Source organism: Apaloderma vittatum, unplaced genomic scaffold, assembly GCF_000703405.1.
Source record: "Apaloderma vittatum isolate BGI_N311 unplaced genomic scaffold, ASM70340v1 scaffold2298, whole genome shotgun sequence".
In the NCBI taxonomy this organism is placed as follows: domain Eukaryota; kingdom Metazoa; phylum Chordata; class Aves; order Trogoniformes; family Trogonidae; genus Apaloderma; species Apaloderma vittatum.
In genome coordinates this window covers 60,454-71,038 of record NW_009728829.1, presented here as the reverse complement: position 1 = coordinate 71,038, position 10,585 = coordinate 60,454, and positions in this window count along the sequence as shown.

The window sequence follows — 10,585 nt, the reverse complement described above, 5'->3', positions numbered from 1 at the left end:
GAGGACATTTTCCTTGCAGGTTTACGGTGATTTTCTCCACAAGCTAGAAACGTACCAAATATTACAAAGTAATCATCAATGCGTGTAACAAAAAAAAATTCTCTGTAAACTAGACTCATGATCCAGTTATATTCTCTCTTATCCTGATTTTGCTATATTTAGTACAGCAAGAGCCAGAAATGTAATACTTAAGTTTTACATTCATTTACTTTATAAAGCAATAGACCAAGTTCGTTTCAGGTTTCAGCAACTCCCCTTAAACAGATTCAAGGCTTTTAAAAGGCATAATTTGAGAACAGATGAAGGTCAGCGTAGAGTCATATGCTCGCTTTTGTGCTTTGAGTAATAACGTTCAAGAACAGCAGCATAACCAGACCTTTTACTGGTTGCCAAGGTAAAGGACAGCTTTCGAGCTGCATTGTGAATTGCTGTAAAGCAAAATTATGGCTACTTCTTATTTAAAAGGATGAAAAATTTGCTGTAAAGCATGCAAAAGAAAAAAGATTTGAGGACGCTGAAATTGCATGCAAATTGTTATGTGAGTTCCTCTCAACTCTGAAAGTACCATGTGACAAGGAAAAGTAATTTGGTCTAAAAAATTACAACTCTGCATGTGTGTTGTACCCTTCTTATGCTGTGTTTCTACATACAAAACATGTCATAGTCGCTCAGCAAGAGTTCCCGACTTAAAAATTCTGAATGGAAAAACTTGGTAAGTCTTTTCTTCTCTGAAAAGAGATTGGCTTCTTCTTATAAGATTAGCTTAAGTAAAGAGATGAATTTATTTTGCATTTAAAACAAATTAATTCCTAATTTAACTTAATTGTTTGCTCAGAAAAAAACGCTTTTTATCTATTACAAAGACAACTGAAAAGTAGTTTTACGTCAGGAGGGAGTTTGCAGGGTGAAGGAAACCACAGCAGTCTGCACCTCGGTACGTTGTCTCCTGCAGGTACCGGGCACCATGGCTGAACAGAAAGAGCTTCTCAAGGCAAGATGGAAATGAACATAACTCAGGATGGGAAGATGAATGTACTTAACGAGCCGCTCCATGCTCTGAAGTCACCTGGCTGAGAGCTGATTCCTGCGTGCTGCTGAAGTCGGGGAGCGTGGCTGCCCAGGAGTAGCGAGGAATGCCTGCGGCATCCCTGGGCTGGCCACCAGAGCCACCAGGTGACACTCACTAGAGCCACACCAGTGGCCTGGAGGAGCTGGGGTTGCTATTCCGGCATGGTGGCTGTAGCAGGCAGCTATGGAGGCAGGGTGGAAGTCATGTGCCCTGACCACATTATAGGAGTGGGTTAAATTCCTTCTCCTGTTTCATATGCCAGATCATTTGGGCTTTATGGAAACTTAATCCTGCATGTATTTTTCTGGTTAATGTCCTAGTGTATTATAAGACACCATGAAATTTAACCCAGATGCTTCCTTTGTGCAAGAGTTGTCACAGTAGCTTTAAGATGGGTAAAATACAGCTTTTTAACATCTCTATAGGTAAAAAATTAAAATATTTCTCGAGTGGTGTGTGCCTTTTATGTTCAATAATGTGGTGTTGTGCTGTAAACCATGTCTGTCTTTGTAAATGTCTCCTCCAGGGTGTCAGAGGTGTGGAATTTTCTTGATTATCTTCAAAGATAGTGCAGAAGATAAGGCACAGTTTAAAATAAACTGGATGTAGTTCAACAAACAACAAAAATGATGAAGTTTAGGGAAATAATAGCAGAGAGAAGGTAATGATGGCTGGGCATGTCCATGCAAAGGATAGCACAACTGGAGAGAAAAAATACTGCTTATCATGAAAAAATGTAAAGGGATCTTATACAGCAGGCCAGAATCGTTTAATTTCATCAGTAATCAATGACAGAACAAGAAATGATGTCTTATGGAAAATATTTTTTAAATTAAATACTAAGAAACTGTTTTTACCAGTAGGCTATAAGACAATCTAGGAAGGCATGTTTTGTAATCACAGTTATTGAAAACATTCAGGTCTAGACTTGATATCTGTCTATCAAGGATGCTATCAGGATAATGATATTTTTCTCCTAATAGAATGAAAAAAAATGGTAGCCTATTAGTTTCCTTCAACCTAAGTAATTACATGATTTGTTTGCATATGATATTTGCAAATAAAATGCACTTAATACTTGTGTTTTTTTGGTTTTCATTTGTGAAGTTTTTTAAGTGAGGGCTTGAGAGATCCTCTGCTTATGTGGCAGGAATTCTGCAGGCATATATACTATCTTTTAAGATGTTGCTATTTTAGGATCCCTAGGGATCAGTACTGGTTCCAATTTTGTTCAATATCTTCATCAACAAGCTGGATGAGGGGATAGAGTGCACCCTCAGCAAGTTCGCTGATAATACAGAACTGGAGGGGTGGCTGAAACGCAGGAAGGCTGTGCTGGCATCCAACGAGATCTGGTCAGGCTGGAGAGCTGGGCAGAGGGGAACCTCATGAAGTTCAGTAAGGACAAGTGCAGAGTCCTGCGTCTGGGAAGGAATAACACCTGAAATACCAGGACTGATTAGGGGTTGCCCTGCTGGAGAGCAGCCCCATGGAAAAAGACCTTGGAGTCCTAGTGGACAATGAGTTGTCCATGGGACAGCACCATGCCCTTGTGGCCAAGAGGGCCAATGGGATCCTGGGGGGCATTAAGAAAAGTGTGTCCAGCAGGTCTAGGGAGGTTCTCCTCCCCCTCTACTCTGCCCTGGTGAGACCACACCTGGAATACTCTGTCCAGTTTTGGGCTCCCCAGTTCAAGAGAGACAGGGACCTACTGGAGAGAGTCCAATAGAGAGCTATAAGGATGATTAAGGGACTTGAACATCTCTCCTGTGAAGTGAGACTGAGAGACCTGGAGCTGTTTAGCCTTGAAAGGAGATGGCTGAGAGGGGATCTTATTAACATATATAAATATCTGAGGGGTGGGTGTCAAGAGGAAGGGGTCAATCTCTTTTCAGTGGTGCCCATCAGTAGAACAAGGAATAATGGACGTAAACTAGAACATAGGAAGTTCCACCTCAACATGAGGAGAAACTTCTTTACTGTGAGGGTGACAGAGCCCTGGCACAGGCTGCCCAGGGAGGGTGTGGAGTCTCCTTCTCTGGAGACTTTCAAAACCCACCTGGACGCGTTCCTGAATGGCTGCCCTAGGGGATCCTTCTCTGGCAGGAGGGGTAGGCTACATGATCTCTAGAGGTCCCTTCCAACCCTGAACATTCTATGATTCTGTGATCCTATCTAAATAAAATTATAGCAATGAGGCAACAAAAAAACAAGTATATTTGATGCTGTAATATTATCAGAGAAAAACACAAAAGCCTCTCACTTCTTTATGAAAGCACCAAATAGCATATAAACTCTTCTCAGCTGTGTCACTGAAATACCATAAAATGGCAATAAAATCTTTATTGAGGGCATCGCTTCATTGGGAGATGAAACGTTTGCCTATTTTCAAGAATGAAATCCCTAAGAATTCTTAAAACAAAGCAGGTAAACAAGAGTTTGGGCTAATTATTCAAAATTTTCTAAATACAGGTTTCTGGTATCAAGATTAGAGGCAGCTTATTTATACAACTATAGGGATTTCGGTTTTAGTATTTGCAGTAATACGCAAAGTAAGTGGATGTTTATTCTCTTAGAGTCGCTGCAATCAAGAATCTTCCCTGTGCTTCCAGGTGGTTTTGAAATAAAGCAGTTCTGTGCGAAGACTGGCAGAAGTTTTTCCATGGTCTAGAGATAGTAGCATGGTCATGGCCTGCATTTGGAATTGGTAAAAATAATCTTAGGAAAGCTAGGAAATAGTTCTATAATCAGAGTGCCTATATTTTTAGAACTTTATCTGAAAATATCTCTTGGAAAAGAGGAAACTGTTGACACCATTATTGTAGAAAAGGGTAAATTAGGTAAAATGTGAACAACTGCCTATTTCTCAGCCTATATTTCTCAGTAATGGTAATGAGACTATACTTTTATACTGGGCAAAAGATTGTATTATTCACTTCATACTTGGGTTTTGCTAGGTAAGAAGCAAAGTTGCTTGTTTGGCTGTTACTTTAGCTAGGGCAGAATACTTGAGCTTTTTAGTTTGTGAGCTGTCCTTGAAATGTGATTATTTTGTTGCCATTTCAGAATGGAGTCGTACTTGTGCCTTTTAGATGGATTATTTATTGGTCTTATTATCTGATAGCATTTGTAAACGGCAGTTTCACAAATGATTAGGAATTGAAACAAAAGCCCATCAGGCTCTGACATCTGTTGCACATAATGCCCACAAAGCTTTATTTAATCAAATAAGTTAGCATAAAACCTGAATTTATTTATTAAAATATTTTGTTGAAAGAATCCCATTGAGATGCAGTGTGTCATTTCCAAGGGTATCCCGGGATACAGGCCAAGATATGACACTTAAAGAATGTTATTGAGAGCAACGTGCTTTGATGTTTCATTTATTTTGCAGTTGAATTTAATTTCAGTTTTTTTCTTTGTTATATGAAAACACGGTGCTGGGAGAATTGTTTATTCCAAAGAAATTGTCCTGCATTGTGTTCTCTAGCTGGGAACAGATTACAACTTTACAAATAGACGTAGTGTTTTAAAAGTGCACGTATATGGATTTGTTAGCACTTCTTAATTCATTCTTCCACCGGTCTGATGATTAACCAAACATATGCTTCCTGCTTTCTGGTGTCATGGACAACTTCCTACTGCAGTTCAGTTTACCGAAACCTATCTTCCTTGTGATTTTTTTTTTCCCAAAGTAACATTTATTTTCTTAAGTGTAGATGTCTTACCACTTTTTTTCTGGTTTTACTTAGCATTAAATATTTACATCATACTGAAGAAAGCGTTCAAATTTCGTCAGAATACAGAAGTCTTCTAGACATCTCTAATTATCTTTTGCCAAATCCACTTTATCTGTGATTAGTATGAAAGGCTGAATGTTTTTGTCAGGAGCTTATAGCTTTGCTTTTGTAATAGGCTGCATTTTAAGCAGCCAATTGGATTGGTGTTGGGCCTTTGAAAAATGTAAAATGCTTTGAAGGAAGACTTAAATGAACCAGTAGAGATTGCGCAAGCACACACATTTAATCTCAGGACTATCTGCATTATACTTAAAGCTCTGGGAAACTAAAGGAATTGCACTGGAGAATAATCAAAGGGTACAGCTTTATTACGTGTCTGTTCTGAAAACGAATGGACTGTTTTCTCTGGCTTAAGGAATTGGATGCTGCTCTGATAAAAAGAAGAAGACAGCACTTCAGATACCAGGTTGGGAGTTTTCAGGGCTGTGTCCCTCTCTGAAATGGGTGCTTGATTTGAATACAGAATCGGCACAGGGGCCACGTGCAATTCTTTCTCATGGTCATCAAAAATAATTTTGATATAATTTAAGGTGAAGTAGGTGCTCCTAAAGGATGAATCTCCCCCAAAGAATTAATTTTGATTGTTAGCTCTCAAACAAGTTTGAGGTCTTTTTTGATAATCACTTTAAAGTTGGAAGCGCAGTCATTTCTGATTTGGACAAGAAAAAGGCACTTGTTCACTAAAATGCTTTAATGTGTTTGTCAAACATAATATTCCTAGAAGGAAGCCAAAATCCTAAAACTTCAAGAAGAGAAACAAATTTATACTTTTAAGCTAAAATAATTATAGGACTTCTAAATAATTTATTTATTTTCTTAATAACTTCCTTTCTAGTGTGATTCATAGGTCTTGACGTTTTCTCCCTTATAATCCATAAAGGGAAAAATATTACATGTATGTTTTATATTCACATACTCTCCAGCTGAGATGAATATATCTGTAAATACTTTTGTGGTTGCACACTACATTTGATCATTTTCTTCTGATTGTATCAAAAGGATTTTTAATAAAAAATATCTGTTGAGAGTCAAGGGGACTGTTTAAATTATTAATTTGCTCTTATTCCTACATGCCATTTGTGTGTTTATTTTTTGGAATCTGCCATTCTTTTTTGTTGTTTTCTTTGAGAATGGTAACTGAATTACTGCAGACTCTGATAGTGTCGTGGGGGCTCTGGTGTTTTGTTTTCATTGATCTATTGTATTTCTTAAAAAAAAATCAAATAACTACTTCCTAAAGTCTCCACTGTGGAGCTGACATTATTGTTTGTAAGCTCCACAGTGAATTTTGAGATAATTTCTAGCCTTTAAAAGCAGATGGAAGTGGCTTAGTTTAATAGCTCGGAAGCTCTGACTTTCAGTGCTAACGTCAGACTGGTTTAAGTGCTTTATCTTTCATTATTCAATTCTCATCCTAGGCACAAGTAGATACCGAGTTGCTCTTACAATGATTAAAGAAAGGCCAGTTTCTTTGCCTGTATTACCACATTACTTAGCATACTATAGTATTAGTACAAGATTATCATTAAAAATCCTCCTCTCCAGCCTTGAGGGTCTTACTTAATTCACAGAAACACCAGAGAATCTTGTCCTTCTCTCTGCTATTACTATGAAGTGTTTTTTAAAAAATTCTTTTGTTTTGCAAATTCACAGTTGTAGGGAATGCATTAATGTCGCGTCTAAGAATAATGAAAGGCTGAATCAATCTTTATTTATTAACGGATTTTAAAAGTTTGACTCATGAAAAGCAATTCGGAAGTGTTAGCAGTTGCTTGTGGATTGACTGTAGCCCAGGTCAATAACTGACAAATCATCAAGACAGAAGATTACCGAACTGATGACTACAAGGTGAAATTACATTTCTACATAAAAAACCACAACAACAAAAAGCAAAAGTATTTCTCAGAAGAGAAAAAAAAGCAATGAAAAAACAAAAAAAAACTCACAAAAAATCTCCCAGACTCCTTAACCCTCACCTGCCAAAACCTTCCTCCAAGTATTGGAGCTCTAGACATACACATTCTTGTAGCTTTGGCAAAGCTCATTTGCTGATCTTAACTGGCAGGATTTATTTCAGAAGAATTAACTTTCTGTCCCTGTGTATGTGTGTGCACATTTTAACAGGATGTCAGTTTTCATCTGTCCCCTACCTCGTAACAGCTGTGGTCAAATACTGTGTTCTTTACATTCCTCCTGAAAACATCACCTTCCTTTCTCAGGTTTGAGCGTGTGAAGTTGTCATGGATTTTCTACATAAATGTCTGCTGTGCTGGAATGTTGTAAGGCATCAGTTACCATGAGTTCAGTAAATACACAGCTGTGCTACGTTGGAGGAAGGGGAAAAATTTAGAAACAGTTTTCTAGGCCAATGGCACGCAATGGAGTAATTTTCTAAACGCTTAGAAGTAGTGTTCTCAATTGTAAAGGTTGGTTTTAGGTGGGTATCTTCTCTTTCAATGATAGTCTTAAAGATGGAGGAGGAATTAAGATTCTGGGCTTGTGTGTTGAAGATGTTCATAGGTCAGTTGTATGTAATTTCTGCCCATTGACTTAGACATTTTAGGGAAGGCAAATATCCATTAAAGATTCCTGCTAGTTACCTATTTCAGTTAGGGGTTTTTGGAAGTTTAACTGGTTAAATGCTACATGATATCCTTGACTGAACGCTAGAAATCCCTTTAAGAAAACATAGTGTTAGATACCAAGATGATGCACACCTTAACTGCAAACTTGAGTACAGTAAAAGCTCAAGAAACAGGTTAGCTGCTCCTTGTAGATATGTCTCGCTGACATTTTAGGTGTATATCTTTCTTAAAATGTTTTAGGACTACCTTAATTGTTGCTATATTTATAGAAATAATGGTATCCTGCGTTACTCACAGTAATTTGTTTATGTGCATGCTGTCTTTGGGAAAAAGTCTCCTGTAATTTGAGTAGCTATTCACTGTATGTATAAAGAGAGCAGGGGGAAGCCAAGGAGGTGCTGCACTGAAGCCTGAGCAAGCCTGTGGTCTTCACCAGCTCTGGAAGACACTGTGCAAACTCATGTTGTCTCTTAATACGTTGTCTTTCTGTTCAGTCGTAGTCTGTTCAGCCACTGACAGATGCAGTATGGAGGAGCCAGGTCTCCTCCATTGGTTCTAAGCTGATCTATGTCTTACCGAAGTGAAATTTAGCTTCAAAGTGACACAACTGACACACAGAGCACAAGAGCACACTGCAAGGAGTTTTCTTCTCAGCCAGCTCTTGCCTACAGAGGTGGCAAGCCCAGTGGCAGGTACCGAATGTGATACCTGCCTGCAGCAGTTCTGTGCACTCCAGGTGCAGGTTCTGGCTCAGTGACGTTGAGTTTGCATTCATGACCACTGCTTTTACACCGGCATTTTCCCCGAGTGTCAGCTGCTAGAGGAGTAGTCAACAGAGATGTGCAGGTGTGGAATATGGTAAAAAGTAATAATCTGCCACCCCAAATGAAAAGATTTGCAGGTCTAAGCTGAGACAGTGTTTTGTTTGTGCAAATGTGTTTAAAGCTCGTTTTTAAGTTACAGAGCCAAGTTTTGGATCCATCTTGATCATTTTACATCTGAGTATTCTTTTTCTTCATAAAAAATAACAAAGAAGTGGTCTTGTGCTCCTCATTGGGACGTGGACACATGAAGCCTGTTGCTGCCTAATATTCTTACCCTTTTTTTTGAAATTTGGCCAGGCTTTTTTTTTTTACTGTTGTAGTGGTTCTGTGTGATTTTTCTCTCCTACCATACAGGTTGGGCTTTGTTTAAGTTCTGTATCTTTTATTTGTGGAGATGTTCCCAAAAAGTAATTGTGAATGTTTTAATTTTTTTATGTTATATGTTTAGTCTTTGTTGATCACTTCTAAGCTTACAGATGCATATATAATATTGTAAAATAGGATCAATTGTAATATCTTAAAGGGAATTGCTTTGAAAAATCGAATACCCTTGTAATGTGCTGTGGCATGATACCCCTGAAAATGGACTTACAACTCTACTTTTGTAGTAGTGCTTTGTGGTAGCCTGTATCATCTGTAAAAATAGTAACCTAGATATTTTTTTAATGAATTCTTTGTATGATGATGTAGAACTCCATAGGATAAATGCTTTCCTTATAGGCCTGACCAAACAGCTGAACCCACATATTTGGATCGTTGCAGCAGTAAGGAAACGCATTGAAAGCAGCAGCTTATGGGTTCCTCCACGTAGATCGGTTGAACAGCCTCGCCCTAACTTTCTGTAATACTCAAATAACTGTCCTGAATGCAGCTTCAAATGGGTTTTCAGAAGTTAGAGACCTAGTGACCTGTGGAAATTTTTCATGTTATGTTGTTTCTTGTGGAATAAGAAATACTAAATGGCATTTATGATGTCACACTCCTAAGGTGTAATTCTGGACTTTCTCCTCTATGACTCTCCAGCTCCGATAAGAAATATTACCACCTGCGTGTTGTGGTTTGTTAAAAAATGAAAATTTATGTTCAAAATTGTTTGTCAGTCCCTCAGAAAATTAGGAGTAATTAAATAGAAAGTTCTACAGATTTGTGCCATTTCTGTACCCTCTCATCTCAAGCTGGTGTGCGAAGCAGACAATTGTAATAACTTGCTGCTACTCCTTTCCAGCTTAATTTGATCTCGTTCCTTAATTCTGACAGATTGTTTTTAATTTTCCCATCTGTTCCATAAAAATCTCAAGTGATTGACTCTTAGGAAAAAAAATAACGTCTAATAGCTGAGCCATTTTTAATTAGTTGCTATGAGTTATTGAATGAGACATGCTGAGGAAGGCAAGCCAAGTGAAAGATTGTGTCTGGGGTGGTGGATGTAAAGAAAGGTAAAGGGCAACCGTATGCTTCAGGAAGTCTCCTCTCTTTAACCTCAGCTTTAGACTGCTGCCATCTCCAATTTCAGGCAGTGCACATCCTTAGACCCATGAACAAAAAACAAAGGTTCAGTAGCAGTAATTCCTTTCTTTTTTTTTTATTTAATGCCCTCCCACAGTATGCCTTTGGGGAGAGGATCCGTCACGCGAAGGAAAAGAGAACAAAAAAAGATCAAAGAATAGTACTTAAGTAAACTTACTTAAGTAAACTTAAAATACATTGTAGTCTGTGGTTTAACTTCACTTCTTGAAGCAACCTACACCGTTCTTGTTAGGTCAGAAAGAAGCCCTGTGCCAGTTAACAGAGCCTCTCTGAAGGCTAAAAACCTTGGCTTTAAAATTGCTGCAAATGATATCTCCTGGGGCAGGAAGCCATCAATATGCAGTACGGGTCTTTGAGAATAGCAGCCATGAATGTAAATGTTAACATCTGGACTTCTCCCTTCTGTTTTGGTTTTTATATGTTATTATAATAAACATTAACATTATTTTTAATAATCATCAAATAGCAGTTTCTCTTGCAGCTTGAGACTTCATTATTAAATCAAATCGGGAGAATAAACATACAGCTATTTTACAAGGAAAGTTGAAAATTTGACTCAACTCTGCAAATATGCCATTGGTAGTCTAATCTATTGTAGAATTCATAGAATAATGAATTAACTTTCCAATTGCACAGAGCGAGGCATAACAAATGAGAGAACGCTACCATGGTAATAAGCAAAATATACACTTGTTTTTGCTGGATTTAATGGGCTACCAACTAAAGAGAGAAACTTATTTTATTTTTTTTAACTAGTAAAATCCAAGAGTAATTTAAGTG